Source organism: Hemitrygon akajei, chromosome 19, assembly GCF_048418815.1.
Source record: "Hemitrygon akajei chromosome 19, sHemAka1.3, whole genome shotgun sequence".
In the NCBI taxonomy this organism is placed as follows: domain Eukaryota; kingdom Metazoa; phylum Chordata; class Chondrichthyes; order Myliobatiformes; family Dasyatidae; genus Hemitrygon; species Hemitrygon akajei.
The window spans coordinates 29,602,393-29,623,024 of NC_133142.1; positions in this window are offsets into that span (position 1 = coordinate 29,602,393).

Here is a 20,632-nt window from a genome sequence, read left to right on the forward strand (position 1 = left end):
CTTTGACAATAAATGTACTTTGAAACCCTGAAACTTGAAACTTTGAAAGTTAAACTGCAATGAAAGTACTAGAAAAATAACAATTCTACAGCTTAATCCAACAGGATTGAGGGAAGAGATTGCTGCAGCTTTTCAATGACCTTTGTGTTCTCACTGGCCTATGAAGTAGTACTGGAAAATTGTATGATGGCAAATGATATTCTTTTGTTCTAGAATGATAATAGGAATAATCCTGGGAATTATGGACCAATGAGGCTTACATTACTGGTAGCCAAACTATTAGGGAGGATTCTTAGAGACAGGATTTATGAGCATTTTGTAAAGGAAAACTAGATGTGATCAACAGGGAGGAGTGTGGTGTATTTAATAATTTCATTAATATTTGAGTAATATTGTAAATATATTGTTTTAAACTTGGCTTCATGAATTCAGAAGTGGCTTGCCCAGAGAAGACAGAGTGTTATGCATTTAACATTTCAGTAATATTTGAATAATCTTTGTGAATATATTGTTTGATTTAGCATATTTGTTTGCATAATGCATTGTGTGTTATATATAAATGTACATAAATGATGTACGTCATTATGACATCATGTCATGTGTGCGCATCTCGTTTAAAAACAAAGATACACATTATGGACTTTTTTTTACTTTCAATTAATTTTTATGTTTGGAGTTACAAAACATAACACAGAGGGTAGTAATAAATTGAGCATATCTGCCTGGAGCTCTATGACTAGCTGTGTCCCATTGGAAATTATTCTGGGATTCCTGCTCTTTCTGCAGAAGTAGAAGGATGGGTTTGTGGGTTTGTAAGATTGCTGCTGGCATGGAGGTTGATGGTTTTGTAGATAGTATATAAGGCTGTTATAGATAAATCAATCCCTCAGGCTGTCACTCTATTCAACATGATCATGGCTGATTTATGGTGGCCTCAGATCCTCTTTGTCAGTCTCCTCTAACCCTTAGTTTATCAATCTGCAAAACACTTACTTAGCTTCATTTTACATATATCCAATGATCTGGCATTCGCTAACATCAACAGCAGAAAACTCTAGATACTTACTATCCCCTGAGGCAAGGGATTGCTACACATCTCAAAATGGCTGGCCCCTTATTCTGTAGTGCTGTCTAAGTCAGTGATAATAAATCCTATTCTGACTCTGATTCAATGTCTCTTTTTATTCAGAGAACACCCATCCTCAAAAGGCAGTGGAGGCAGTGTCTTTAAATATGTTCAAGTTACAGACTCTTTATAAGTCAGGAGATGAAAAGTTACTGAGGCAGGCAGGAATGCAGACTTGAGGTTGCAATCAGCCACGTTCTTATGATTGGTGAAGTAAGTGCCAGGCACCTGCCCCAAAATCCAAATGTTTTTACATTCATAATCCCTTCTTGCTGAAAAATGGCAGAAAATCATAAAACTTGGAGCTTCATAAAGTCACTCTGAATCTGTGAGACTTCTCAAATCAGTGAGAGGAAGGGCAGATTATACAGCAGAGCCTTGTAGATCTTCCAAAAAGCATGTTTTGCTTCATAATTAAGACTTAAAATGAAGTATACCGCCTATTGTTTATTGACTTCTTTGGGACCAGTGGTCTTCATCTCTATGTTATTCTAATAAAAAGTTCACTGCCTGTAGAATACTATTAGAGCAACTCAAGGTGGGAAAAACTCACATTTGGCTTCTTCTTTGTGGGTCTTGATGAAGTCACCTCCTTAGTGTTTATGGAAAATGCCAGGTAGCATATACAGTATGTGACAGTGGTTTTAACTATAATTACATAGCATCCATTTCTCTTATAAGCTCTGTGAAATGATAATGTCTGTGTTCAGTCTGCAAAAGGATATCACTAAAGTCTGAGAGTATTTATTTATGGAAAAAATAAGGAGTTCAGTCTCATTACATTGTATACACTAAATAAACAATCAAGTCCTGAAGGACAATAGGACATATTATTTAGTAATTTTTAGGAGTTAAAAAAATTACAAAGATAGCTCAGCTTTGGGAGTGTTTGAGCATATTGAGAGGGAAAAAAGTGGTGTTTAGAAGAAAGCATTAATCTTTTGAAATTAAAACCATCAAAAGACAAATGGTAAATGCAATTTTGTAGGAGGCAAATACATTTTAGCTTAACAAATGCCTGGTGATCCTATCTATAGACAACAATAATTACTTTGAAATGTATAGAAAGATGGAGTGCTTTTTCTTATTTGCCATAATGAAAGCAAACTGCAGAAAAGAAACAGAATCATTAGAGTCGGGCACAGTGGAAGGAAGTTAGAGCAATTCTACTGGGTCAAACAGCAAAATTTACAGTTATTAAAACAGGCTCATTCGTTCCAACAGTAATTGCATTGCCTTTGTTAAAGTGAGCATTGTACGCTTTATGCTGAATTCACCAATTCCCCTGAACAGTTCAGTGAAAGGCTGCAATCATTTGCCGGAGTTTCCCCTAGGTAGTGAAAAGATAAAACCAATTATTTCTCATTACTTTCTAGTAACCCTTGCCATGATGTACATATATAAAGGTTTGTGAACCCTTCCATAGTTGAATAGTCTTTCCGTATTCATTGTTTGAAAGTGGAGTATCTGGGTTTTTGTTCAACAGCTCTGCACCTGGAGAACTTTACCATAGTACTGCAGTATTCACAAAAGAGCCCAAGAAAAATGTATAACGGATACCAGGGTCATTACGACTTTGAAACTAATCTGGCAGTGCAGAATGAGAATCCTTCCCATGTCCTGATGATCACAGCAGAGCGAAAGCTCTAAGTGTTTCTCACCAGAGTTCTAGACATCCACTTCCAAAATTCATGTTGATCTAATGAAGTTAACATAATGAGAGAAAGGTTTTTCACAACATAGCAGTACGGTATATATTTTTAAATTATATGTCACAGTTAATAGAAACTTCACTCCATTCCTCTATTTGTCTGGAACATTCCATGGATGAAGTGAATTTTCAATACTTTATATTTTGGAAACCAAGAACACGTGAACAGGAAGCCATTCAGGGGACTATATAGGAGTTTAAATTAGCCATCCTTTAGAGGGTGTATGAATGGTCTTTAACATTTTGGGCAACCCAAATTCTCTTCCATAGACTTAATCCTACAACTAATGGATCAGGGGATCAGGAATAGTGGTAAATTGGTTCATTATTGTCACACATACCAAGGTATAGTGGGAACCATTATTTTGCATGCCTCGTTTCATCACATCAATGAAAAACAATAACAATAACAGAATGCAGATTGAAGTATTACATTTACAAAGAAAGTGTAGCGCAGGCAGACGATAGATCCAAGGCAATAATGAGGTAGATAAAGAGGTCAAGAGTCTATTTTATGATATAAGGGTCCATTCATTAGTTTTATAATAGCACAATAGAAGCTGTACTTTAGCCTGGTGGTATGTACTTCAGGTTTTTGCATTTTCTGCCCATTAGAAGTGGGGAGCAAAAAAAATGCACGGGGTGAATGGGGTCTTTGATTATGTTGGCTGCTTAACCAAGACAAAGTCCGAGGAAGGGAGACTAGTTTCCATAAAGGTGGCGGACAATTTGAAAACTCAGAGGAAAAAGGGTCTAGACACACCATTCTCAACATTAACAGAATTTAGCAAATGGCCACAAAAATGGTAAAGCATTTGCAAATCTCCTAGTAGTCCCAAGTAAAAAATATTCCTTCTGAACCAGCTCATGAGATCTCCACCACTGCGGCTGGCAGAATATATTCATTATGAATCATTCAACATGACTCTTTGCCATGGATCCCGACTATATTCTGGTATTAGACCTTCGCTAAATGGATATCTGTGCTCTTAACTAAGCTGTTCTAAGACAATTTATATCTGGCCTTCACATGACATCAGGAAAATTATTCAGGTAATTACTGTTTTTCAAAGGCAGAATAAATCTAACATAACCTTCTTCAAATCAAATGATTTTCACATATGTCATTTTTGACTAATTGGCAATTATATATAAGGCCTTGCATCAATTGTAATAGATTCTGCAATATCAAGGCCATTGTGATATGTCTAATTATCCAGTTTTCTCCAACTTTTAGGAGTTTTGATCTTCATCTCATGCACTTTCAGGGTCTGTGGCATTTCACTTGGGTACTTCTGGGGTTTCTATCGGCCCAAACAATCCCAGCAACCAAGCTCATCCATGTCTACAGCAGACTCCATGGACCAACCCAAGCTTGCCCCAGAAATGGAATGATAAAGAACTGAGTATCATAGGATATGTGTTGAGGAAAAAGCACCAGATCCTTAGGCATGATTTAATGATCTAAATACTTTAAAATGGATATGAATAGTGTTCATGTAGCTTAATGAATCCACATCCAATAAACTATCATGCCTATTGAAAATTACGAGTATTAATAAAAGTAAGTATTAATTTATGATTTAGCCTGTTTTGTAAGGAACACAGATGCAGTTTCTCTGATGTTTAGTTTCAGCAGTATTTGCTTTCGTACCTTATTATAGCCCCGGTTTATGAAAACAAGAGCTGATTTCAGGAAATAAACTGAGCGTGCCTGCCCTTGTCACTGCAGCAACGTTATTTTCCAATGTGGCACATGGATCAGTAATTGTATCCATGCTTCAGTATGGCAGGACTGACATGACTGGCCAATAGGTATCAGATGCCAATACTGTCATACTGAAGCCAATAGTATAAAATATGATACCAAAAGAATTTTCATATATATGAAGACCATAAGCTATAACAGCAGAATTTGGCTATTTTGTCCATCGAGTCTGCTCCACCATTCCATCATGGCTAATTCATTTTTCCTCTCAGCCCCAATCTCGGCCTTCTCTCCATATCCCTTCATGCCCATACCAATCAAGAACCTATCAACTTTTGCCTTAAATATACATAAACACTTGGCCTCCACAGCTACCTGTGGCAACAAATTCCACAGATTCACTACTCTCTATCTAAAGAAATTCCTCCTCGTCTCCATTCGAAAAGGATGTCCCTCTATTCTGAGAGTGTGTCCTCTGGTCTTAGTCTCTCCCCCTCCCATAGGAAACATCCTCTCTGCATCAATTCTATCAAGGTCTTTCTCCTTTCCATTAAGAGTAAAACAGAAGCGAAAGTGGTTATTGGACCACTGAAAAATGGTGCTGGACAGGTAATAATGGGGAACAATCAAATGGCGGACAAACTGAATAAGTATTTTTCATCTGTCTTCATCGTGGAAGACACCCACAGCATGCCAGAAATGTGAGCGTGTCAGTGGGCAGAAGTGAGTGTAGTGCTTTTACTGAGGAGAAAGTGCTTGGGAAGCTGAAAGAGGTGAAGGTTGATAAGTCACTTGGATCAGATGGACTACACATCAGGGTTCTGAAAGAGGTAGCTGAAAATATTGTATAGACATTACTAGTGATCTTTCAAGAAACACTAGATTCTGAAATGCTTCGGCTGGACTGGAGAACTGTAAATGTTACTCCCCTCTTTAAGAAAGGCCAAGTTAGCCTGACCTCAGTTGTTGCCAAAGTGTTAAAGTCAAATATTAAGAATAAGGTTTTGGAGTACTCTGAAGGGGAAATCTTGCCTGACAAATCTGTTGGAATTCTTCGAGGAAATAACAAGTAGGATAGACAAAGGACAGTCAGTAGATGTTGTTTATTTGGGTTTTCAGAAAATCTTTGACTAGATACTGCACATGAGGTTGCTAAACAAGATAAGAGCCCATGCTATTACAGGAAATATACTAGAATGGACAGAAGATTGGCTGACTGGCAGGAGGCAAAGAGTGGAAATAAAGGGGCCTTTTCTGGTTGGTTGCCAGTGACTAGTGGTGCTCTGCAGAGGTCAATATTGGGTCTGCTACCCTTCACATTATCTGTTAATGATCTGGATGACAGAATTGATGGTTTTGTAGCTATGTTTGTGGATGATAGAAAGATAAGTGATGGAGCAGGTAGTTTTGGGAAAGCAGGGAGTCTGCAGAAGGACATGGAGGGATTAGTCGAATGGGCAAAGAAGTGGCAGATGGAATACAACGTTAGGAAACGTATGGTCATCTACTTTGATAGAAGGAATAAAGGCATAGACTATTGTCTAACAGGAGAGAATTCAGAAGTCAGTGGTGCAAGGGGACTTGGGAGTTCTAGTGCAGGACTTACAAGTTGTGTCAGTGGAAAGGGAGGCAAGTCCAATGTTAGGATTCATTTCAAAAAGACTAGAACATGAAAGCAAGGATGTAATGCTGAGGTTTTATAAGACGTTAGTCAGACCATACTTGAAGCATTGTTGAGCAGTTTGGGTCCTCTTATCTAAGAAAGGATGTGTTAGCATTGGAGAAGTTGCCAAGGTGGTTTACAAAAATTATCTCAAGAATGAAAGGGTTAACGTGTAAGGAGCATTTGATGGTCTTGGCCTTGTACTTGCTGCAATTTACTGAATGTTGAAAGGTCTAGATGTTGTGCATGTGCAGAGTATGTTTCCAGCAGTGGGAGAGTGTAGGGCTAGAGGGCAGAGTCACAGAATAGAGGGATAGTCTTTTAGGGCAGAGATGGGGAGGAACTTATTTAGTCAGAGGGTTAAGAAATATGTGGAATTCATTGCTACATGTCTGTGGAGGCCAAATCATTGAGCATATTTAAAGTGGAGGTTGATAGGCTCTTGATTAGTAAGAATGTTAAAGGTTATAGAGAGAAGGCAGGAGACTCGGGTTGAGAGGATAAATAAATCATCATGATCGAATGGCAGAGTGGATTCAATGGGCTGAATGGCCTAATTCTGCTCCTATGTATTATGGCCTCATGGTCGAAACTGTTTAAAAATGAACAGTTTCTTATACATCACTGTGGAGTGTTATCAGTTCAATGGAAACATTAATCCAACTGGAATTCACAAAAGCTGTGTGGAGATTTCATCAGGCCAAAAGGCTAATACCCTGGTCAGAAACTGATTACTTACTAGACTTGGGGAAGCTTTGCAAAAAAAAAGTGGAATGGGTAACTAGCTTTTCATGTTTTGATGGCGTGCTAGGACAGTGGGTCAAACTCATTTACAGAAAGCTCTCTGTTATCCACAGCTAAAAAAAATTGGTTGCTATCTTTGTTCTTCATTGAGGACAATGTACCGTTACCCATTATACATACTTTTATCTGTCCAGAACATTACATGGGAAGTGCCTGAAGCAAGTTTAATGTAACACAGTGTACCTCTTAAATCAGACAGGGATAATAGAAAATTCACAGAAATAACATTTAGTCTAAGAATAATGGAAACAGTTGTCTCCATATAATGTAAAGTGACTGAAATCAGAAAACATGACCCTTATTATAAAATAGAAATTGAACAAAATTGTACAATGATATTGTACACATGATAAGGTTTACCTTGAAGAAAGAAATGAACATAAATAAAACTTTTTGCTAACTAACCTTTGAAGGACAATTGCATTATTTTTGATATACTTCACTTTATTGAATTTATGCAATTTGCTAATATTATAATGAAAACAGTGCCAGGTATTGACCCAGTTTCTACTTAAAAGATTTAGTGTTTAATATAATACAGCCTGGCTAAATAATTAAATCTCCATGCGTGTTATAACCATTGTGGACCAGAGGTTCCAGCTAATACATTTTTTTGCAACAATCCTCTGGCACCTAGCTGCCCAGCAGTTTCCAATATGTTCGGTATTACATTTATTACATTAAACAAATCCTTTAAAAAATTCTTTGGTTTCGACAGACTGATTTAGTCAGTTATTGAGTATTAAATTTTGTAAGTAAAGGGAAAACTTAAAATTATAAAATAATTAAATCAGAAGAGTGGAATAAGAAATATGAGGAAAACATGTTACAATTCCAAGGAGATTTGTACCTGCAAATTGAAATGGTTGTGATTACTGGCCTGCATTTATTGTTGTAGCTGCTCAGAATCCCCTCCTTTTAGAAACGAAGGCTGGCTTTTAGCAGTGTTGCCTAACTTGAAATTGTGCTAACAGTTCACGAAGTTCTGCTTGATGAAGAATTTAGTGAATGGTTAGCACAATTTCAAATTAATCAGCAAGGTTAGCATTAGCTGCCAACGTCAGCACAGTGAACAAGCAAGATGAATTTTGTGCTGTCTGCGCTTGCTAAAATGGAGGTCAATTGTCATGATTACTCCATCCATTTTTGTTCCCCACACCCACACCAAGTATTTTACTATCTGTAAAGATCAGGAGAATTAATTATGAAATGGCTGGTTGTTTAATGTGGATGTTGTAGCAATACCTTCATTTTTCAAAATGAACCAGTGACCTAAGTAATCTTACAATCAATTTCAGAGTTCACGAACTAGTACGAGACCTTTGAATTTCTGAAGACTAATCCATGTTGGACTATTGGTTTGGCTTATTCTGACAGTCTTTTGATAAAACTGTGATAAAGATGAAATTGAATAAAGCTACTTATGAGAAATGTTAAAATACATATTAGATGTTAGTGGACTAGTGTTCAGAACATTTGGTTGGTGGGCCTGTATTTGTTGTGATTTTAGAGACATTTTGTCCAAAAATAGATACATCAATACCTACATTAGAATTGATAATGGAACATCAGTTTTATTACTTTTCACAAATATTGACCATGATAATTTTAACCTATTATATTCACAATAGGTTTAGAGATTCTGGGGCCTAAATTTGTAGTTTGAGATACATCATGACAAAAAGATTGGTTTGTTCATGTTCTGGGCTTGTTCTTGGAGACTATTATTTCCACACATTTATTTAATCTTTTTTTTCTACAACAGTTAAGATACGTGTGTACCTCTCCTCCTGGTCATCCCACTTGTTCAGATGGGCAATGCAATTTTTCACTAACTGCCACTGAAACATCTTACCGGGCTAACACTAATACTTTTCTTTCTTCCACAGGCAAACAATCAGTATTAACTGATGCAACTTTGGACACCGCACCCCCCCCCCCCCCCCCACACACACACACACACACACACAATTACATTTTTTTAGGGAGGAAAGCATGCCACTGACATAGAATTGATTTGGGTGATGTACTATCACCTTCCATTACTCTCTATACCCATGACTGCGTCACCACCCACAGCTCCAATCTGCTAATTAATTTTGCTGAGGACACTACACTGATTGGCCTAATCTCAAATAATAATGAGGCAGCCTACAGAGAAGAAATCATCACCCTGACACAGTGGTGTCAAGAAAACAACCTCTCCCTCAATGACGCAAAAACAAAGGAGCTGGTTGTGGACTAGAGGAGGAATGGAGACGGGCTAACCCCTATTGACATCAATGGATCTGGGGTTGAGAGGGTGAACAGCTTTAAGTTCCTCGGCATACACATCACCAAGGATCTCACATGGTCTGTACATACCAGCTGTGTGGTGAGAAAAGCACAACAGCGCCTCTTTCATCTCAGATGGTTGAAGAAGTTTGGTATGGTGTTCCCCCCCCCCCCCCAGATCCTAAGAAATGTCCACAGGGGCATAATTGAGAGCATCCTGACTGGCTACATCACTGCCTGGAATGGGAACTGTACTTCCTTCAATCGCAGGACTCTGCAGAGAGTGGTGAGGACAGCCCAGCGCATCTGTAGATGTGAACTTCCCACCATTCAGGACACTTACAAAGACAGGTGTATAAAAAGAGCCTGAAGGATCATTGGATACCTGAGTCACGCCAGCCCAAACTGTTCCAGCTGGTACCGTCCGGGAAGTGGTACTTCAGCATAAAAGCCAGGACCAACAGGCTCCGGGACAGCTTCTTCCACCAGGCCATCAGACTGATTAATTCACGCTGATATAATTGTATTTCTGTGCTATATTGACTGTCCTGTTGTACATACTATTTATTACAAATTACTATAAATTACACATTGCACATTCAGACAGAGATGTAATGTAAAGATTTTTACTCCTTGTGTATGTGAAGGATGTAAGTAAAAAAGTCAATTCAGATCAAATCACATTGAAACAACTGGTTCCAGTATTGACCACAAAGCCTGGTATTATCTCCCCCATAGCGATTGGGACATGTTGATACATCTATTCCCTTTTGGTCTGTTATGTGGCATTCGGTTAAGGTTCAGGCTGTATGAGAAAGAAAACATCTGTATGGGACATGCTATCTGCTTGGTACTGTAAGCTGCAATGTCTGAATAATTAACAGTTTATGCAAGCTGCGCAACGTGAAACGTGGAGGTAGGATTTGTAGCAGAACTAATTGTGTGAAGTCAGACCCTGCATAATTATTACATGCGAGATTAAATTATTGATAGTTGAATTATAGGGGTAAAGTGAACTGAGCAATACCTGAAGCTAGTGAGATAAATTATATCCATGTGCCAGTACATCCAGGTCAACTTGATTGTTGGCAAGGGTAGCCACATATATCTGTTCCTTTAGCGCTCCGAGTGCACGTCTGAGCAACTATTGCTTCTCTCTGGCTTCCAGGCAGCAACCTACTCCTAGATTTCTCTAGTACAGTACAGAGCTTTGAAATCTGTTCTTTCTTCTGATTATGCAATTCTTCACTTCTTCCAGACTTTTACACGGTTCTGTAGTAATTTTATGTGTTGCACTGCACTGTTGCCACAGCAACAAATTTCATGACATATTTGTGTAACAGTAAAACTGATACTGATATGGGTCTCTATGTGGACTGAGCCTGGGATAGGGTCAGAGAAAGGGGAATCAGAGTTTGGAAAAGTGGAGGGGGGAAGGAGCGGGAAGTACCAGAGAGCCATTCTGTGAAGATCAATACGCCAATAGTTTGGAATCAAATAATGTTGTCTGCTCTTTCAGGGCTGTGTGTCTGTACCCGTGCCAACCCTGTCCTTAACACTCTTTCTCTGCCACCTGTCCCACACCCTTCCTGCCGCGCTCCACTCCCCCCTCCACCTCACCATTCCCAACATCCTTTTCTCCTGCCAGATTTACAAACTCATTCCTCGCTCCACATGGACAAATACAGTACTATGCAAAAGTCGTAGGCACCCTTGTTTTTTATATATATCTGTGTGTGTGCGCCTAAGACTTCTGCACAGTTCTGTAGATCAATCATTATGCTGAGAAACAGCTGAAGAAGCTCGAAGGGCCAGATGGCCTGCTTCTGCCCTCAGATCTTACATTCAAGGTTAGATCCCTCATCAGCCTGTAGTTGCTACCCTTCTGAAACAATGGAATGACATTAGCCACCTGCCAGTCCTGAAAACTTCACCAGTGGCTAACAATGAAATGAATTTCTCTTCAAAGTCTTCTGCAGTTCCTTCTCCAGCCTCTCACAAAATCTGAGGATGGATTCCGTTAGGCACTGGGGATTTAACCACCTGAATGTGATGTAAGGCTGCAAGTATCTCCTCTCTGATAATACATATGTCCTTCAGAACATATCCACTTGTTACCCTTACCTCTGGACCAACCATGATTTTCTCCTCAGTAAATAATGAGGAGAAACAATAATTAAAATACTACCTAACCCCTGTAGCTTAAGACACAGGTGATCCTGCTGATCTTTAAGAGAATCTCTCTTCTCTTTAGCCTCCCTTTTTTACTCTTAATATCTCTATACAACCTCTAGGTATTTTCTTTTACCCTACCTGCCAGATCCATCTCATACACTCTCTTTGCCCTTCTGATTTCACTTTTTTGGAGTATTCTTAATTTTTTATAGTCATTAAGGAATTCACTCATCCCCAACGTCCTAAACCCAATCTATGCTTCCTTTGTTTTCTTGATCAGTGCCTCAATATCTCTCATCAGGCTAGTTTCCTTAAATTTACTAGGTTTATTCTTCACCCTGACAGGAATATGCTGCTACTTAAAGCCTCCCTCTTGCCATTCATTACTTTTCCTTCAAATAAGCTTGTTCAAATGGCCTCAGATAGATCCTCTTTTATTCCTCCAAAATTAGCTCTGCTCCATTGTAGGACCATAACCTGTGGACCTCTCCTGTCATTTTCCATCACAATCTTAAAACTAATAGAATGACTGTCACTGGAGCCAAAGGGCTCCCTGACTACCACTTCAGTCAACTGCTTTACCTTATTCCCTAAGAGAAGGTCCGGTGTTGCACTCTGCTGAGTAGGGCCCTCTATATATTGATGCAGGAAACTTCCCTGGACATACTTCACAAATCCCACCCCATCCAGACCCTTAATACTCTGGGTAGTCCAGTCAAAACTGGGGAGATTAAAATCTCCCAATAATACAACCCTATTATTCTTATAATTATAAACAATTTCGCTAAACTCCAAGTTCCCCTGCCTCTTGGGAGGTTTTTAATATTAGGGTGACCCTATCCAGTTTTTTTCTAAGTCCTACTTATATGGTCTCACTGGATGATTCCACAAGAACTTCATCTCTAAGTATGGTGTTATATCCTCCCTAAGCATACGCTTTAGTGCAATGCTATTAAAGCCTGGGGCGTCAAAATTTAGAGTTCAATTCTGCCACGTCTCTAATGGAGTTTGTATGTCCTACCCGTGAATGTGTGAGTTTCTTCCAGGTGCTCCAGTTTCTTCCTGTACTCCAAAGACATAGCGGTTAGTAGGTTGTAAATTGGCCTGTGATTAAGCTAGCATTAAGTAGGTTCAAAGTTCAAATTACATTTATTATCGAAGAATGTATATATTATACGACTTTGAGATTTGTCTCCTAACAGACAGCCACAAAACAATGAAATCCAAAAGAAGCCATGGAATGAAAGATGGCTTGCTGCTCGCTCGCTGCAGCTTGTTGGGGAAAAGGGGCATGCTCTGTGCTGTACAGTATCTCTAAATAAATAACTAAAAAGGCAATACCCCTTCTTATCTTACCTACATATATCTCTGTCACAACCGAAGCATCTGTACCCTGGAATATTGAGCTTCCTGCCCCGCCCTTCTCTCAGCCATGGTCTTCTTGTGGCTGTGACATCCCGATCCTTGGAGCCAATCCATCTTCTGAGTCCAGCCACCTTACCTACCAAGCCCCAAACATTGAAATAAGTGCAGTTTGACTGAGTATTTCTGTCCCTGGCTATCGTGATGACTAGGCTCACTACCCTGTGACTTGTCCGTACTCAGAGTCCCAGCCCCCTCCCAATCTAACTTAAACCTTCCCATATCACATTGGCAAATTTATGCTTCAAAGCACTGACAAAATATCTTTTGCCCGCAACTGAAGGGGCAGAATTTAGTATCTCAACTGAAAAGTGGCATTCCCTCCCCTCAGTACTGTGGTGGTGGGACAGCCCATATTTCTGGGCTAATTGGGACAAATCCAAAATGTGTAACACCAGCAAGGAGATTATGGGATAGTACATACTGTTATAAGGGAATTACACATTCAATAGCAAACTGTACAAATATTACAGATAATTTTTCTTTATGAATAATTATTAAAAATAATTATTTTGCTTTATAAATAACAGCGGACTGTTTAGAGAACCAATAGTATACACAATGCATACAAATTCCACAGGAGGTGTATTCTTAAACTCTTGCCATCATGAGCACGCACTCATTTCAAGTATTACTGCATATTTTGTATTATTCTCAGTTGCCCCACCTGCTAACCAAAACAGTTTGATACCAGTACAAAATTAATTACATACATATGTTCAGCATTTCATTTGCTTCTTATTAGCAAGGAACAGATGTAACAAAAGTTCCTTTGTGTTTCCTCAGTAGGTTAAATGCTGAAAAGTCAAACAGAGAGGTATCAAAATACGAGTGCTGGTGAAGCATACAATAATTCTTAAAGAATTTATTTTCTTTGTGCTTATAGTAGGAAAGGCAACAAAGCAGTACAATTTGAACACAGATATGGATCCCTGCTGGCATCCTAGTTACTTTTATCACACACACACACACACACACACACACACACACACACACACACACACACACACACACACACACACACACACACACACACACACACACACACACACACACACACACACACACACACACACACCCCCCCCCCCCCCCCCCCTTTGCTGCACTTTCAGGTATGGCTCTGGGGAAGGAATGGTTACTTAGAGTGCCAGGCCTTAGATGTTTCAGAAAGGACAGGGAGGGAGGCAAAAGAGGTGGGAGCATGGCACTGCTGATCAGATAGTGTCATGGCTGCAGAAAAGGAGGACGACATGGAGGGATTGTCTACTGTGTCACTGTGGGTGGAAGTTAGAAACAGGAAGGGGTCAATAACTCCACTGAGTGTTTTTTATAGACCACCCAATAGTAACAGGACATCGAGGAGCAGATAAGGAGACAGATTATGGAAAGGTGTAATAATAACAGGGTTGTCGTGCTGGGAGATTTTAATTTCCCAAAATTGATTGGCATCTCCCTGGAGCATGGGGCTTAGATGGGGTGGGAGTTTGTTAGGTGTGTTCAGGAAAGTTTCCTGACACAATATGTAGACAAGCCTACAAGAGGAGAGGCTGTACCTGATCTGGTATTGGGAAATGAAAATGGTCAGGTGTCAGGTCTCTCAGTGGGAGAGCATTTTGGAGATAGTAATCATACTTCTATCTCCTTTTCTATAACATTGGAGATGGATAGGAACAGACAAGTTAAGAAAGTGTTTAATTGGAGTAAGGGGAAATATGAAGCTATCAGGCAGGAACTTGGAAGCATAAATTGGGAACAGATGTTTTCAGGGAAATGTATGGCAGAAATGTGGCAAATGTTCAGGGGATATTTGCGTGGCGTTCTGCATAGATACATTACAATGAGAAAGGGAAAGGATGGTAGGGTACAGGAACTGCGGTGTACAAAGGCTGTTGTAAATCTAGTCAAGAAGAAAAGAAAAGCTTACAAAAGGTTCAGAGATCTAGGTAATGTTAGAAATCTAGAAGATTATAAGGCTAGCAGGAAGGAGCTTAAGAATGAAATTAGGAGAGCCAGATGGGGCCATGAGAAGGGCTTAGAGAGCAGGATTAGAGAAAACCCCAAGGCATTCTACAAGTATGTGAAGAGCAAGAGGACAAGATGTAAGGGAATAGGACCAATCAAGTGGAAAAGTGTGTATGGAACCGGTGGAGATAGCTGAGGTACTTAGTGAATACTTTGCTTCAGTATTCACTACAGAAAAAGATTTTGGCGATTGTAGGGATGACTTACAGCAGATTGAAAAGTTTGAGCATATAGACGTTAAGAAAGAGGATGTGCTGGAGCTTTTGGAAAGCATCAAGTTGGATAAGTCACTGGGACTGGACAGGATGTACCCCAGGCTACTGTGGGAGGCAAGGGAGGAAATTGCTGAGCCTCTGGCAATGATCTTTGCATCATCAATGGGGACAGGGGAGGTTCCAGAGGATTGGTGGGTTGCAGATGTTGTTCCATTATTCAAAAAAGGGAGTAGAGATAGCCCAAGAAATTATAGACCAGAGAGTCTTACTTCAGTGGTTGGTAAGTTGATGGAAAAGACCACAGGAGGCAGGATTTATGAACATTTGAAGAGGCATAATATGATTAGGAATAGTCAGCATGGCTTTGTCAATGGCAGGTTGTGCCTTACAAGCCTGATTAAATTTTTTGAGGATGTGATTAAACATGTTGATGAAGGTAGAGCAGTAGATGTAGTGTATATGGATTTCAGCAAGGCATTTGATAAGGTACCCCATGCCAGGCTTATATATGTAAGTTTTTTTATGCAGAGAGTGGTGAGTGTGTGGAATGGGCTGCCGGCGATGGTGGTAGAGGCGTATATAATAGGGTCTTTTAAGGGACTCATGGATAGGTACATGGAGCTTGAAAAATAGAGGGCAATGGGTAACCCTAGGTAATTGTACTAGGTAAAACCCTAGTACATGTTCGGCACAATGTTGTGGGCCGAAGAGCCTATATTGTGCTGTCGTTTTTCTATGATTCTATGTATTTTTCTTAGTGCGGTTCTTCTAAAGCATATCAACATGGACATGAAATGTTTTTCTCAATCTGCATGTATGGATCCATCACTGCAAAAGAAAGCTGCTGTCACTGTGGCCTCATCATAATAGATACTTTCAGTTAAAAGTAAAAAGCTGCAGACACTGAAAATCTTAAAGAGCTTAAGATTAAGATTTTAAGATTAGCTTTATTTATACATTGAAACAAATGGTGAAACACTTCGCATCAACAATCAATGCAGAGTACTGGGGCAATCTGGAAATGTCGCCAACATAGCTGGCCCATAGTTTACCTGGACGTTTGGAATATGGCAGGGAACTAGAACACCCAGACTTAACCATGCTCTAACTGGGAGAATGTACAAGCTCCTTACAGACAGTGGAGGGAGTTGAACCCCAATCTTCCAATCAATCACTGGCTCTGTAAAGCGTCACGCAAACAACTTCGCTACCACGAAATGATGGAAATATTCCGCAGGCCAGGAACCATCTGTGAGGAGAGAAAAAGAGTTCATGTTTCATGTTGATAAGGTTTCATCAGAACTCATAACAAAATTCTGATAAGCTTCATCAAACTGGAATGTTAACTCTGTTCCTCTTCCATGGAATCTGTCTAATCTGCACAGTTTTCCACCATTTGCTGTTTAAGGAATTTCCTTCCATGCATTAGATTATTAGCTCAGAAACCAAGAAATCAAACCGTATTGTTTACTCAAGCAATCACAAGTGATATTTTAAGCATATTCTCAAGTGATATTTTGAGGTAGATTTTTAGTAGTTTTGTGACACTCAGTATTGTTTGAAACATAGAAAAATATTTGGCTCCTGAAATATAGACTATGATGATCAACATGTACTTAACTACATGTGGTCTACTGCCAAATAAGCCTAAGTTCACTCTTTGACTGGGTAAAGCACTGATGAAATTCAATTTAAATAGCTACTTTAGTCAATAATATATATAGTTTTGAAACTGTTCAACTCCTCAAGATGAAAGATACTCCAGTATGGAACACACCCAGGATCTGTATCAAAGACCCCACCAACTATTTGCAATTGAGGATCTCATTTCTCCATGTTATTGAAACTTACAAAGGCTATTTGGAAGGATGATATTCAAATAAATCCTCACAGACTAGAAGCACAAATTGGAGGCTGTGACAGTGAATCTAAATGGTGTGCTGTTAACTGTAAATACTTATGTACAGCTCCACAGTTTCCTCTCCACAAGCACCAAAAAACTCTCAAGTCTGTTATCTCCTCTTTGACATTCAAATACCCAGCTAATATTTAAGATTAACAAGGAGTAGCCATGGCTTCAGCTTTTTGCTGATGTGAAAACTTTGAAAAATCTTTTTAAAAGACAACACAAAACCTTTTAAACTTTGTACTCAATGCAGACTCACTGTAAAGCCAAGGCAACACGATTCTTTGTGTGTTCGCAGGCTACTTGCCAAAACATGTTTTGCCTCAGATCAATGACTTTGCTGCAAAGTATTATGAAAATTATTTTTTGTATTTATGTAACCTAATTGTATGTTTCAAAACCTACAAGATGCTGCAAGAAGCATTTGTGATAAAACATTGATATGCCTCCATTTATTACATGTTGAAATTTAAGTAAATTCAGATGGAGCAGAAACAATATACGTGCATTAATTGAAATTCAGAATAAAACCCGCAATTACGTGCAGAGCCAATGTATGTAACAGAGAAACACCAGCGTACTTCAGACTGCTGTAGCATTCAAAGGAATGCATTGATGGGTGCAGAAAAATGGGAAGAAAACCACAGTATTTTGGAGAAAGACCAATTACACAGCAAGCAATTTGGCTAATCAATCTACTTTCCAAGAAACCTTGTGGCTGATGTCAACAAAACGTTTTCACGTTACTTCTTGTTGACTAAGTTGTTCTGCAGGGTTTCTCTCCCAATTCTGTAAATTCTCTTTATGCCTCTTCTCTATATGTTTGCACTAATTGTTTGCTGAACTTACAGTTAATTACTGAGAGAATATCATTCATATCCCTAAAAAAAATCATTTTTTTTCTTTTTAACCCATACAGAAGAACACTTCAATAGTCAAATTTAAAAAATCCAGCCAGTCTATCCAACCCTCTTTATCAGATTACCTGTGTGGGACAAACACAGAGCATCTACTCCCTTTTCTCCATCTTGATCCAATTCTCCATAGTTGATTTAGTATCGCAACAGCTGAATCATGCAGGCCCACAACAATCCAAGGTAGTATTAATGTTTAAGTGAGCATCCAGCATGATGGAATGAACTTGTCACTTAGGGTATAATTATCATCCTGTTTCTGGCCAATTCCCTGTTAAATAATATGGTTCTTGTTAAGATAAAAGAAAATGCTCAAAGTACACTGTAACATGGAAACGCTACTAATGAAAGTTTCTAACTATGGTATAGGTTTATTTTCCACACTTCCCAATATACCTAGCTGACAAAATTAATATATGTTTGATGCAACACCTATAAGGTAGTGCCATACACATGCCAGAAATGCAACTAGATTCGGACCACTGGTAGGAGAAGCAAATTAAAAATTGATGTGAAAACTGGGACTTAACATTGTGTTAGGGTGGTTAAAAACAGTTGCAAATATTTTTGACCCTTATCAAGTTCAAGTCCTAGTTTATTGCCATCTAACTGTACATATATACAACCAAACCAAACAATGTTCCTCCAGACCACAACGCACTAACAAAACATATATCACACACAGCACATGAAACAAAATATTACCATAAGTGTTCATAAAATATAGTACAAAATGCATGTAGCAAAGGTATACAGTAAACAGCTCGCTGTCTTAATGGCAAGACCTCAGTGGTGGCAGGGTATTCATTAGTCTCATTCTGAGGGAAACTGCTGTTACCTAGTCTGGCAGTCCTCGACCTGGTGCTCTTGTACCTCCTGCCTGATGGTAGTGGGTCAAAGGGATTGTAGGAGGAGTGGTAGGTATCATTAGCAATGCTTCGGGACCTTCATCTACAATGCTCCCAGTAAATGTTACAAATAGAGGGGAGGGAGACCCCAGTAATTCTTTCAGTGGTTTTTACTATCCTCTTTAAGGTCCTGTGGTCCGATGCCTTGCAGCATCCGTACTACACAATGGTGTAACCAGAATGGATGGTGCTCCTCTAGGAGGTTGCTAGAGTAGGGGCAGGGAGCCTTGCATGCCTCAATCTCCTCGGAAAGTGTAGACATTGCTTTGCCTCCTTGACTAATGAGGAGGTGCTGTGGGTCCAGGTTAGGTTTCCACAATGCAAGCACCAAAGAACTCTGTCTTCTTCTCTCTCTCCACAGCAGAGCCATTGATGTACAATGGAGAGTGGGTGACCTGTGCTTTTCTGAAGTCTACAACCATCTCTTTTGCCTTTTCAATGTTGTTTTTCTCACACCATTTAATAAGCCTCCCTACCTTCTCTCTGTATGCTGACTCACTGTTGTATCATCAGCGAATTAGAGGATGCGGTTTGAGCTGTATCTGGCAGTGTAGTCGTGAGCCAATAATGTGAACAGCAGCAGGCTGAGCCACGAGAGGCACCAGTGCTCAGTGTGATGGAGCTTGAGATGTTGCTGCCAACCCGGACTGACTGGGGTCTTTCTGTCAAGAAGTCCAAAATCCAGTTACAGAGAGGGTTGTTAAGTCCCAATGAAGACAGTTAACTCACCAGCCCTTAAAGATGTCAAGCTGAAGTCAATGAACAACCTCTTGGTGAATGAGGCACCAGTTTCTAGGTGGAACATAATGGAGTGGAGGGCCAAGGCCAAGGTATTATCAGTGCACTGGTTTGAGCATTAGGTGAACTGGAAAGGTTCCAATGCAGCTGGAAGGTGCATTTTATATAATCCATTACCAGTTATTCAATGCATTTCATGATCGTTGAAATCAGTGCCACTGGGTGGTAATTGTTTAGGCCAGTTACATTTACTGTCTTGGACACCTGAATGATGGTGGCTACTCTGAAACCTGCAGAGACAGTGGATTGTTTCAAAGAGCTTTTAAAGATGTCTGATAAGATCTCTGTTAGGTGGGCTGCACTGCCCTTCTACACCTGACCAGATAAGTTGTCTGGCCCCACAGCTTTGCGTGGGTTTACCCTGGCTAGGATCCTCCTCACCTTGGCTACAGCCGGACAAGGTGCTTTTTCCTTGGGGGAGAGAGGGTTTTCCTTGATGCCACATCATTCATTATGTTAAATCATGTGTGGAAGGCATTCCGCCTATCAGGAAGGGAGGCATTTCTGTCATTGACATGCAGAGTGGACCTGTAATCTGCAATGGTTTGTATAATTTGCCACATGCACCGCTGTGGGTGCTCATGTTTTGCCTTCCTGATGGCACGGGAGAGCGCAGCCCTTGCTGACCTTAGGTTTATCCTTTCCCCAATCTGAAGGCAGTGTTGTGATCCCTAAGCAGTGACAAATCTCTACTGTCAGCCATGGTTTCAGGTTTGCCCTGTCAGTGTGGTGTTTAATCATGGCAATGCCCTCCATGCATTTTCCTATGTAGACCACATATTCATCGATATTGACGTGAAGGTCATAGGTCCCCACCTCCCTGAATATGCTCCAGTCCATGCTTTTGAAAGGGTCCTGCAGTGCTGAAGTGGCAGCTTGTGGCCAGGTCCCATCTTTCTGTAAACTGGTTTGACTCATTAAACCAGTGGTCTGTAGGCACAGATTAGCCAAATGGATATGTAGTCTAAGTATCCAAGGTGAGGAAA